Source organism: Rhinopithecus roxellana, chromosome 11 (genome assembly GCF_007565055.1).
Source record: "Rhinopithecus roxellana isolate Shanxi Qingling chromosome 11, ASM756505v1, whole genome shotgun sequence".
NCBI lineage: Eukaryota > Metazoa > Chordata > Mammalia > Primates > Cercopithecidae > Rhinopithecus > Rhinopithecus roxellana.
The window spans coordinates 93,978,964-93,992,400 of record NC_044559.1 but is presented as its reverse complement, the minus strand read 5'-3'; positions in this window follow the sequence as shown (position 1 = coordinate 93,992,400).

Here is a 13,437-nt window from a genome sequence, read left to right as displayed (position 1 = left end):
CCTGCCATACCTTTCCCAGTGTGACCGTTCTGAAGACCTCTGGTTTCCATTCCAACATGTAAAAGAGCTTGGAAGTCATTTCTCTCTCCCTCACCATAAAAAGGCAAAAAACAGAAAACAGTGATTTTTCTTAGATCACAGCAGAGAGTTGTGGTCACAGGGCAAACTGCTGACCCCAAAACTGGAGGAACAGGCAGATACAGAGAACTGTGGTCTCCGGAAGAGCAGCTGCTGGAGCCAGAAATGGGTAGGAACCCCACATAGGGCCATGGAGGCATCGATGGAGGCTGGGGCTGGCTGTGGAGCGAGGGCACCCAGATTTCTGGTCTGCTGGCTGCTTCAGTTTCATGGGCTCTACTTTCAGGAGCACCACCAAGTTCCTATGGTGCAGACGGGAGAAGGATCCCCTCCAGTGTGGCGAGGGGAGGGAAGGTGACTGAATTCAGCCAGAGCTTTCTCCCTACAGACCCCACTCTGCAAGGGCAAGGCCTTCACCAGCACATCTGACTTGTGGGGAGGGAAAATCACTTGGCTCCAGCCTCTTAGCCTTCCTGTCTCAGGGGGCAGTACCTTGAGAATCATTTGTGAAGGTCACAGATGCAGTGTGCAGACCCCCTGAAAACATGAGACCAAATCATGGGGCTGCAGACCCCTCCCTTCCCACTCCCCTCCCCTTTCCCTCCGCTGCTCTCCCCTTTCCTTCCCTTCCCTCCCGTTCCCCTTCCACCTGGCCTCACAACTCCTGAATAAGGACAACCAAGGGGGCCACAGCTCTGACTCTACTTAAGAAGGAGTTTCAAGGGAAATCAAGACAGTAGGGGAGACAAAAGCAAAGACACCAGAGGAGACTGGAGCCTCTGATTCTTGCAGCTACAGCAGATAATGAGCCCAGCCTTCTTCCTAGACAGAGGCATAAAACCTCACACCAAAGGTCTGCTTACCTCAGTGCCTTCTGCTGAATACATCGTGTTTGGCTTTCAGCTGAAGATGAGAAGGCATGCCAAAAGTCAAAACACAATCTGAAGAGACAAAATATCAGACCAGACTCAGGTATGGCAGAGACACTGGAATTAGCAGACACGAATTTAAAAACACCTGTGATGAGTATGCCACGGGCTCAAGTGGGAAAAGTGAACAAAAGGCAAGAACAGTTGGGTAATGTAGGCAGAGAAATGGAAATCCTAAGAATAAAAAGAAATACTAGAAATAAAAAACATTGTAACAGAAATGGAGAATGCTTTTGATTGGCTCTTAGCAGACTACACGTGACTGAGAAAAGCATCAGTGAACTTCAAGACAGGTCAATAGAAACCACTCAAACTGAAGAGCAAAGTGAACAAAGAATGAAAAAGGCAGAATGGTATCCAAGATTTGTGGCACAATCACAAATGATATAATATGTGTGTTTGGGAATACCAGGAAGAGAAAGAGAAAGGATGAGGAGAGAGATGTAAAGTAATAGCTGAAAACTTCCCAAAATTAATAGGAAAAACCAGACTACAAATCAAGAAAGCTCAGGGAATAAATACCAAGTGGATATATAACAAGAGACTTGATCAACACTTAGGCGCATTATATTCAAACTGCAGAAAACCAAAGACAAAAAGAAAATCTTGAAAGAAGTCAGGGCAAAAACACTTTATCTATGGAGGAACGATAATAATAATGACATCAGATGTCAGGAACCAATGCAACTAAGAAGAGAATGGAGTGAAATGTTTAAAGTTTGGAAAGAAAAGACCATCAGTAAAGAATTTTGTGTCCAGAGAATTATTCTGCAAACGTGAGGGAGAAATAGTTTCCGAGACAAAAACAGAGGAAATATGTGCATTTATCTGTATCCTGCATTTTTTTTTTGTTTTTTGTTTTTTCTTTTGAGACGGAGTCTCGCTCTGTCACCCAGGCTGGAGTGCAGTGGCGGTATCTCAGCTCACTGCAAGCTCCGCCTCCTGGGTTCACGCCATTCTCCTGCCTCAGCCTCCCGGGTAGCTGGGACTACAGGCGCCCGCCACCTCGCCCGGCTAGTTTTTTGTAGTTTTTTTTTAGTAGAGACGGGGTTTCACCGTGTTAGCCAGGATGGTCTCGATCTCCTGACCTTGTGATCCGCCCGTCTCGGCCTCCCAAAGTGCTGGGATTACAGGCTTGAGCCACCGCGCCCGGCCTATCCTGCAGTTTTAAAAAAAAATTTACCAGTTATAATCACTTTTAGAATAGGTTCTGTCAGATTTTCTACCTCAGGATAGTAGCAGTTGGTTTATTTTCTTATTTTGATGTATGGTGATGGTGAGAACCCTTAATACAATGTGGGGCCAAAGTGGGGAAGGTGAACTCCATCTTGTTCCTGATCTGAAAGAGAAAGCACTCATTATTTCACCATTAATTAGGATATTAGTGCTATGCTTTCCACAGATGTTCATCCAGTTGAAGGAGTTCTCTTCATTGATTGCTGAAGAGTTATTAAGAGAAATGGATGTAGGATATTTTTTCCAATTTTTTGGTGCCTATTGAGATAGCCATATTGTTTTTTTTATAGGTTATTAATGAGATTTATATTAATGGATTTATGAATGTTAAACTAACCTTGCATTTTTGAAGATAAACCCAGTTTTGTCATGACTCTACTATTCTTTTTTATATTGCTGCATTTGATTTGCAATTATTTTGTTAAGGATTTTTGTGTCTATGTTCATGAGAGAGACTGGGCTGCAGTTTTCTTCTGAAGTCTCTGATTTTAGTATCAGTGTAATGCAGGCCTCATAGAGTTGGAAAGCTTTCCCTATTCTTCAGTTTTCTGAAAGAGTTTCTGTAGAATTGGTATTATTTTTACCTTAAATGTTTGGTAGAATTCATGAGTGAAGCAATATGGATATGGAGTTTTCTTTGTGAAAAGGTTTTAAACTATAAGTTAAATGTATTAGATATGAGGATATTCAGGTTATCAATTTCTACTTGAATTAAAAATTGACAGCTTATGTTTTTCAAGGAATTCCTTCATTCCACCTAAGCTATTGAATTTATTGGCATAAAGTTGTTCATATTATTCCCTTCTTATCCTTTAATATCTGTGGAATCTATAATAATGTCACCTCTCTCATTCCTGATATTGGTAACGATGTCTTTATTTCCTGATTAATCTGGCTGAAGGTCTATAAATTTTATTGGTATTCTTAATGAACAAAATGTTGATTTATTGATTTTTCTATTTCATTTGGTATTTTATTGTTTTCTGCTCTGATTTTTATTATTTCCTTTCTTCTCATTACTTTTGAGTTTACTTTGTTCTTCTTTTTTCACTTAAGGTGGAAGCTGAGGTCTTTGATTTAAATCGAAGTTAGAAAATTACATTCCGTAGTATCTAACTGCATAGATGAGAACTTTTAAAATAGGTAACACATTGTGAGTTTTTTTTTTTTTTTGGTTGTTATTATTGCTATTGTTTTTAAGTGAAAACATTTTATTAGGAAAAGTAAAGTCACAAAAACATAAAAGTCATCTTTACCAGAACAAAACCATGTTCATAGCCCTTTATCTTTATGAAACATTGCACAGTTACTTTACAGTTATTTTCTCTTTTCTCGAGAATGGAATGTGTATTTTTCAAATGTAAAATTAAACTTAGAACATCATAATCTGGAGTGGTTGAAATGTGCCTCTATTTGGAAAATGCATGGGGATGATTAATTATCCTAATTCAACGCCATCACATGCAGCTGTGTGTGCTCAGACAGCTCCTATGTCAGGCTTCCCTCTTCCAGCCCATTTGGAAAAAGAGAACAGGGCTGGATGGTGCAGGGCTTGGTACCTTTCCATGAGGCCAGGGTGTCCTGGTGGCAAGGCTCTTAGCAAACCTCTCCTCCCAGCCACGACAGATTTTCTTCTCTTTCCTGCCTTTCTGCTGCTGCTGCTGTCTGTCCCGGGTCACATGCCATCCTCAGCAACGAAATCATTTAATGACGCTCCCAGCCTCTGGCTTTACTCTTCTCTCCTTGTAGATAAGTTTGTTTATGAAAGGTGTTATTTTCTTACCCACAGCTAAAATGTCTTGAGGGACTGATTAATGATATTCCTAGCCCAAACTAAAACAGGCTGAAGCAGAGTCGTGCTTCCATTTCTTTTCTTTTCATTTTTTGGCTGAAGTCGTAGCTTGCGTTGTTACTTTTAGCTTCACTCCATGGTTTTGCAGCATCTTTTGAAGTCAAATGTGGACTTGAGCGCACTCTGAACAAGGGAGGACCACACTGTTGCCCTTCCTGGGTTAGGCCCCTCCAGCAGGCACTGACGGTATCTCCGGTTCTCGCGTGGCTACTTCAGGGAAGGGTGAAATGCCGACCATGGCGGACACAGCAGGCCTGCAATAGAGATTGCCCAGGAATCGTCAGTATCCCCTGCAAGGAACTCACTCCATGTTTGACATATTTAGGAAGCAGTATGTATTTCCTGTTAATTTGATAGTTCGCGGTTATGTTCTGTATTTCAGAGATTTCCAAATGTGCCAGAAAAGAGGAACCCCTCAATATTCCGTCCAAGTAACCACTGCCTGTGGGATGAAGAACCCATTTAAAATGGTGTCTCTTCCAGCAGCTCTGTAAATGACTGGATGCCCTGGAGAGTGGGTTCAACGCTGTCAGAAAACAGTGCATGACTAGGGCTGCCCTCCTGAGTGAGGGACCGACCGGAGGGGCCGGGGCAGCTCTCCTGAGTGGGGCGATCCTCCCTTCTCATTTTGTAAGGAAGGAGCCTCATCAGATCCCAAAGACCACTCCCAAGGGTGCCTTCAGACATAGTCTCTGCTATTTTTTTAAACTAGTATTTAAATGTTACCAACATCTATGAAGCAAAAGGTTTAAAATTCAGATTTTTGACTTTTCTTGTAAATACTAGAATACCAGACAAAACCTGGCCAGCATCTCCACGTTGCAACTGGATGGAGCTGCAGAGGGGCCACCCTGTGTAGATACCTGAGCCAGGACCAGGTCAGCACCGTCCTTAGCGCCGGGCTCCTGCAGGAATTTGAATTTGCACCCTGTGAAACGCATGCTGGCCACTTTCTAAATTTTCTCTCTGAGCCAACTTCTGTGCAGAGCTCCAGACTCTGCCACCTGGATGTCATGGATGTCCTGGATAGCAGAAACTCATGATGTCAACATTTATTTTTCTACAGCATTTTATTATGACAATTTTCAAACCTACAGAAAAATTGAAAGATTTTTTCAGTGAAAGCCCATATTTCCACCACTTAACTTTATGATTAACATTTTACATTCCTGTTTTATCACATATTCATCTATTCTCTAGCCCTCTTCTAAACCATTTTGTTTTATCTTTAGATGTTAGTTTTTAGGGCAATTTTAGGCTTACAGCAAAGTTGAGCAGAAAATGCACAGTTGTTGCATATCCCTCTGCCCCCACACATGCACGGTCTCCTCCACCGTCAGCATCCCCCACCAGAAGGTGCATATGTTACAATAGAAGAGTCAGCACTGTCACATCATTATCACCCCAAATCCACGGTTTACATTAGGGTTTACTCTTGATTTTGGACATTCTTTGGGTTTGGAGAAATGTGTAATGACATGGATGCATCATTTTAGTATCATATACAGTAGTGCCACTGCTCCAAAGAAATCTCTGTGCTCCACCTATTCATCCCTCCCTCTCCTCAGCCTTGGCAGCCACTGATTTTTTAAAAAATTACCTTCACTTATAGTTTTGCCTTCTCCAGAATGTCACAGAGTTGGAATCCTACAGTATGTAGCCTTTTCAGATTGGCTTATTTCACTTCGCAATATGCATTTAAGGTTCTTGCATGTCTTTTCATGGGTTGATAACTCATTTCTTTTTACTACCAAATCATATTCCATTATCTGGATATCACAGAGTTTATCCATTCACCCACTGAAGGACATCTTGGTTACTTCCAAGTTTCGGCAATTATGAATAAAAATGTTCTAAACATCTGTTTGCAAGTCTTTATGTAGACATAAATTTTCAACTTCATTGGGTAAGTACCAAGAACAGCAACTTTTGGATCATATGGTAAGAGTATGTTTAGTTTTGTAAGAAATTGCCAAACTACCTGATATGGTTTGGCTGTGTCCTAACCTGAATGTCATCTTGAATTGTAACTCCCACAATTCCCCTGTGTTGTAGGAGGAACACGGAAGGAGGTGATTGATTTACGGGGGTGGGTCTTTCCTGCACTGTTCTCGTGATAGTGAATGGGTCTCAAGAGATTTGATGGTTTTAAAAAGAGGAGTTCCCCCTGCACAAACTCTCTCTTTGTCCACCAGCATCCGTGTAAGACTTGCTCCTCCTTGCCTTCTGTTATGATTGTGAGGTCTCCCCAGCTTTGTGACACTGTAAGTCCATTAAACCTCTTTTTCTTCCCAGTCTTGGGTATGTCTTTATCAGCAGCATGAAAATGGACTAATATGCTACCTTTCAAAGTAGCTGTACTATTTTGCTCTCCCACCAGCAGTGAATGAAGGATCCTGTTGCTCCATATCCCTGCCAGCATTTGGTATTGTCAGTATTTTGGATTTTGACCATTGTAATAGGTGTATGGAAGTATCTCATTATCTCATTGTTGCTTTAATTTGCAATTCCTTAGTGACATATGATGATGAGTATCTTTTCATGTGCTTACTTGCCATCTGTATATCTTCTCTGGTGAAGTGTCTGTTCAGACCTTTGGCCCATTTTTAAGTTGGGCTATTTTCTTATTATTGAGTTTTAAGAGTTCTTTGTATATTCTGGATAACAGTCCTTTATCAAATGTGTCTTTTGCAAGTACTTTCTCTTAGCCTGTGGCTGGCTCCAGGATCTGTAGTGATATCCTCTATTTTGTAATTTTGGTGATTTGTACCTTCTGTTTATCTTTGTCAGCCTAGCTAGAGGTCTATCAATTTTATTGGTTTCCTTTTGGGGTTGTGGGGATGGAGAAGTAGCTTTTTGTCTCATTGATTTTCTCTCTTATTTTCCTTTTAAGTTAAATTAATTTCCATTTTAATCTGTTATTTCCCCTTTCTACTTGTTTTGGATTTACTTTGCCTTTTCTAATTTCTTGAGGTAAGAACTTAAATGATTGATTTGAGATCTTTCTTCTTTTCTAATACAGATGTTATGTGCTATAAATTTCCCTGTTGGAATTGCTTTAGTGATATCCCACACATTGTGGTGTGTTTATTTTGACTTATTTGTAGTGTTTATGAGTATATTGTTTCATATAATTTTTATTAGTTGCTCTAAGTATTACAATATACTTACACAACATCACAATCTACTGGTATCAGTATCTATCTTAGCACTTTGAGTGAAATGTACAAAACTTACTTTCAATTAGTTCAATTTCTTCTTTCTACTTTTACAATATTGTTATGAGTATTGCTCAGACAATAAAATTGTCTCAAGTATTTGCTCTGCATACGTCAACCACCACATTGGATGGTTTTCTCATTTTTGCTTCAGCCATCAAATATGATTTTAAAAACTCAGGGAAAAGAATAGTGTGTGCTATTTATCCCTATTTTTACCTATTTATATGTTCTTCCTTCTTTTCTGAGGTTCCAAGTCTCCTCTTGCTCTAATTTCCTTTCTGTTTGGAGAGCTTCCTTTAGCCACATTTTAAGTGTAGGTCTACTAGTGACACATTCCTTTATATATTTTCATCTGAAAACATCTTTATTCCTCCCTCATTCCTGAGGGATATTTTTGCTGGATATAAAATTTAGGGTTGACAATCCTTTTAGCACTTGAAAACTGTTGTACCACTTTCTATTGGCCTCCATGGTTTCAGATTAGAAATCTGCTATATTTGAGTAAGTTTTCCACTATTGGTAATATGCTGTTGCTTCTTGGCTGCTTTTAAACATGTTTTTATTAACTTGTAGTCTTTAGAAGTTTAATTATGATGTGTCTTGGCACGAATTTCTTTGGGTTTATCTTGATTGGGACTTACCGAGATTCTTTAGTCTTTAGGTTTATGTCTTTTGCCAAATTTGGGCAATTTTCAGCTATGATTTCTTTGAATCATTTTCTCAGCCCCACACACTTTCTCCTGTCCTTCTGGGACTCTGGTGCATGAAGTTTGATTTTGTTGTTGTTGTTGTTATTGTCCCATTGGTCCTTGAAGCTCAGTTCATTTTTTTTAAATCTATTTTTTTCCTCTGTTGGTCAGACTGTGTCGTTTCTATTGTTCTAGCATGAAATTCACTGATCCTCTCGTTTGTATATTTATTCTACCATTGAGCTCATGCATTGAGTGTTTTCTTTGTCTCAGCTGTATTTTGGGATTCCATAATTTCTGTTTAATTCTTTTTTTATCTTCTATTTATTTGCTGAGTCTTTCTCCTTTTTCACTTGGTTCAAGACTATTTGTAATTGTTATTGTCTTTGACTGGGGGGTGATTCTGGTCCTGCAGGAGGGCACCTCCCATGCCGCTTGGTGTTGGCAGAATGCTCACTGCTAGTGTCACTCAGAAGAGTGGAGTGCATTTCCTCAAGTCTCCTGTGCTTCTTAGTTTTGGGAGGTGGCTGAGAAAATCCGAGCTGCAGGGTGGACAGTGCTTCCCCAGGCCTCATGGTGTGTGTACGGGGAGGAGGGAGACCTTGGGCTTGTGAGGAGGAGAACATTTCCCCAGGTCACCTGGTGTTGATGGGCCCTATCCATCCTTGCTGGCACCCGAGGGGGCAGGCATGGTTTGTGGTGGAAAGTTCTTCCAGCGCTGCCTGTTGGGCCCTGGGCCAGAAAGGTTTTCCTGCGCTGCCTAGTACCTGTAGCTCTCCTGCTCAGTCCCTGTCTGTGTCACCTGATTCCTGCTGGTGTTGCCCGCTGGTGCTTTCCTGAGCCACTGGTGCCCATGGGTATGGGGTGGGACGTTGGGCCCGTGGGTGGGGAGTGCTTTCTGGACCATGCCAGAGGGGCTCCTGGTTGTTCCCAGCTGATGTGGCTGCTGGGGCTAGAGGCGCTTCCCAGGGCCGCTTGCTGGTGCTCAGCGGGTGTCAGTAGACCCCAGGACTATGGGTGGAGACTCCGCCAGACCACCCAGTGCTGCAGAGGCTCCTGGCTGACCTCTGCTGGCACCATGGACGGAGCAGAAAAGTATTCAAGAAAGATTGGGCTGCCTTCTGCCGCTTGGTGGGGTTGAGTAAGCTGGAGGTCTGGGCCTGGGCTGCCTTCTGCCCCCAGGTTGGGGTGGGAGCACTGGGATGCTGCCCTTCCTCAAGTCCTCGGGTCCCCTCCACAATCTGGTCTCCCCCTCCCACCTGTCAGATGCTTCCTCTGACTGTCAACTCGTGGGGAGGAGCAGGGAGGGAGGAGTCTATGCCTCCTCGTCAGAATCAGAAGTTGTTAAATCTTAACAGTGTCGTAGGAGGAAAAGAAGTTTTAAATTTTGATGAAATCCAAATAATCAACTTTTTAAAAAGCCTTTAATAACTCTCTGTGTCCTGTGCAGGGGTTGTCAAACTTTTCTTAAAGGGTTAGATAGTGAATATTTTAAGCTTTGCGGGCCATGTGATCTTGGCTGGAAGTGTTTGAGTGCCGTGGTAGCGTGAACGCAACCATATACAGTATGCAAATGAGTGGGTGTGGCTGCATGAAAGCCACTATAGCCAGTATGCAAATGGACGGGCATAGCTGTGTCACAGTAAAACTTTATTCAGATAAACAAGCCATGGACTGGGTGTGGTGGCTCATGCCTGTAATCCCAGCAGTTTGGGAGGCCGAGGTGGGCAGATCACCTGAGGTCAGGAGTTTAAGACCAGCCTGACCAACATGGTGAAACCCCATCTCTTCTAAAAATACCGAAAACATTAGCCGGGCATGGTGGATCCCAGCTACTCAGGAGGCTGAGGCAGGAGAATTGCTTGAACCCAGGAGGCAGAGGTTGCAGTGAGCCGAGATTGGGCCGCTGCACCCTAGCCTGGGCAAGAGAGAGGCTCCATCTCAAAAAAAAAAAAAAAAAAAGCCATGGGTTGGATCTGGCCCAGGGGCTGTGGTTTGCTGACCCCTTGTCTGTAGGATAAAGCAGGGTGTGGCAGTCGATACCCCCATGATTGGACCCCTGCAGTCTCCGTGGCTCTACCCAATTGCATGCTGACCTGAAGTCCTTCGTGCATTAGGCTGTGGACCATGTGCCTGGAACAGACTGTCTCCCTCTCCCCAGCCTTTCTGTGGACCGTGGGCCTGGGACACGCTGTCTCCCTCTCTCCAGCCTCCTTCTGGAGAGAATGTGACTCACACTTTAATATTCATCCTAAAGATCAGGCCACTATCAACCTTTTTGACCCCTCTGAAGTTGACACTCCCTCCAGACGTGTACTGCAGTGTCTGTAATATTTTACTGTCATCGTTTGTTATATTTTTACCATGATAGAGACCGTGGACCTATTGGGAACCATGTCTCTCTCCCGGTGTTACACCTAACTTGTCGTAGCACTGACTGAAGACGTGCTGACCTTGTGTTCCGTTCAGACTTAGTTAAAAAGAAAATGCGTGTCGGGTGACTGGAGGAGGACAGATTCTTAAGCGCATGGAACTTGGCCCGGTGGCATTGCCTAAAGCTGCCACCCTTCCTGGGCTTCTGCATCTCATGCTCATCTCACAGGTTCCTGCCCCTCTCACCTCACTGGCCTAGGAGATGAGCGGCCTCCATCCCTTACAACCATGCACAGCACGGCAATTCCCCACAGAGACCGTCCTTTCCCCTCCATCCTAACTCAAAGCATAGGCAGTTTTCCCTGACTCAGTATGTTTTCTGCATAGGGTGTTAGGGGCGAGTTATCTCCTCAGTAAATTTCTCTGTATCTTGATAAAAAGGTTAATATACAAAAGCAGCAACCACCATTTTTCAGCTTATACATTGTCAGTAGCCTCTCTTCCACCACATAACCTCACACTTAGAGGCATTACATTCCCATGGCACATCCTAGGCACAGTCTGTCTAGCCTTAGGAAGCTAACGTCGTCTTAACCTCGCGGCCACAGCCACCAGCTGTGAAGACCGGGGCCGCAGGAAGCTGAAGTGTGGTGAGTGGGTTGCTATGGCAGTTATCAGCACTTTCAAGTATCACAGGGCGGAAATTGCTTCGCTCAGCAGTGTCCGTTTTTAATCTGCACATTAGTCCTTTCTGCAAATCAGTGCCTGGTAGGAAACTGATCTGCTGTTAGATTGAGTGGCTCCAGAGTCCTTCTTTGTGGAGGGGGAGAGATAAGGGAGAGGGACAGTTCCCAACAGTCTCTGCCTCTTCTGCCACCATGGATTCCGCTGACAGGAGAGGCCTTCTCGCCACTCATGAGCCTGTGCGCCCTGGATAGGCTGGGACGAGAGCTGCTGGGCGGCGCACACAGAGGACACAGGCCACTCGATCGTGGTTGGCTTTGTCCTGAGGCTCCCTTCCTGGGGCTGCTTCCCTCCTGATTCGTCCTCAGACAGGTGGCCCCCTCCTGACTTCGCTCCATCACACACAAACACGCACACACACATGTACACATGCACACATGCGAGCACACACAAACAAGCACACACATGAGGACACACACGCACATGCATGCACCACACAAAATGCACATACGTACACATGCACCACACAGCACACCCATGTGAGCATGCACATATGAGCACACACACATACATACATGCCTGTGAACATGCACAGAGGTGTCCACACACCACACACATGCACACGTGTGAACACACATGTGCACACGCATGACAGGCACCCTTGGCCCTGCTCTCTGCTCCAGCTGCAGAAGCCCCTGCCCCTGCTTTGATGGTGTGGTTGTGGTGCACAGAAATAGTGAATCCAGTATCTGCCTCAGCCCAGGGCGGAGGGGCATGAAGGACAGACACCCAGGTGTGAGCGAGTGGGCATGCGGCCGTCCGGGTGCGTGTGCTGCTGAGCATGGAGGGCCAATGGATCCACATGTGACAAGTGGAGTGCTGAGGTAGGCCTGGGCACTTTGTGGTGAAATTTGCAAAGGTCTTTGTGAGACAGGCGGTAGCCCTGGGGAAGAGGCCCTGGAGCACCACGTGTCCTAGAGGGAGGGTCAAAGATGGAGGCTGATGGTCACAGGAGTGAGGAAGAGGGCAGAGTGAGGAAGGATGGGGAAGAAGAGAAGATGGGGTGCACCAGCCGAGCCCATGAAGGCTGAGGTGGGCGTGCAGAATCATTTTCTACCTTCACAAGACGTTCTCTATGAGAAGCACCAGTAGAGCAGTGAGGCTCTATCCTGACAGCAGCACTGGGCTCTCTTAGTTATTCATAAAGGCCTGGACCCAGAGGGACTGAGTCCACAGAGCTCCTCCCCAGTCCCTCGTTTCCTCCTGGGGCACTGGAGCCTGGTGAGCCAGGCGTGGCCGTGACCTCTGGGACGAGTCAGTAAATCTGGAGCTTCCCACATCCATCTGTGGCACGGAGGGAGCCATCTCTGGACACTACCAGAATGTGGTCAGAACCCAAAAGCCTCATGAGCAGGGGTGTGGTACGGAGACAAGAATTAATACTGCCTTTATCAGCCACTCCATCATGCATCAGGTAGCACCATTTATACCTCGTCAGGAGAATGCAGCCTTGTGGCTTGTTTGCAAAGAACAGTGCTTGTCCTGTAAGTCAGTGCCTCAAAGAATGAGTTGATTTCAGGTTCTGAAATATTTCTTACGTTTTGGTTCAGGAGTTTTAGTGAAATAAAAGATGGGTCTAGTTTGAACTGGTTCAACAGGTAATCACAAGTTGAGCTGATTCATCTAGAAAAAGATGACTTTCTGGGCTCTTTCATGCTTTAGTTTGGTTCACAACCTCATTAGACATTGGCAGAGGAACCCAGTGAGGGTTGCTGTGAATAGGAAAATTTGTAACCTGTGTGGCATGCAGCCCTCTCAGCTAAACATGGACCTCGACGCCCTTCCTACCATAGCAGCCGCAAGCCAGAAACATCAGCCACTGTCTCTGGAAAGCACCTGGCTGTTTGGGTCTCATCTCTCTCCAAGATTTGATGGGTGATTCACTCAAGTACGAGTGCTGTTCACGAGAGCCTTCCAGGCATGGGGCGTTGTGCCGCTTCTAAGCATGTAAGAGCGGGGCCCAGGACTGCGCCCAGCATTGACCCACCGTTATTTTTTGCTTTGTTTTGTTTTATTTATTTATTTATTTATTTATTTATTTATTTATTTATTTTTTGAGACAGAGTCTCACTCTGTCGCCCAGGCTGGAGTGCAGTAGCACCATCTCAGCTCACTGCAAGCTCCGCCTCCCGGGTTCACGTCATTCTCCTGCCTCAGCTGCCCGAGTAGGTGGGACTACAGGTGCCTGCCACCATGCCCGGCTAATTTTTTTTTTTTTTTGTATTTTTAGGAGAGACAGGGTTTCACCATGGTCTTGATCTCCTGACCTTGTGATCCGCCTGCCTTGGCCTCCCAAAGTGCTGGGATTACAAGTG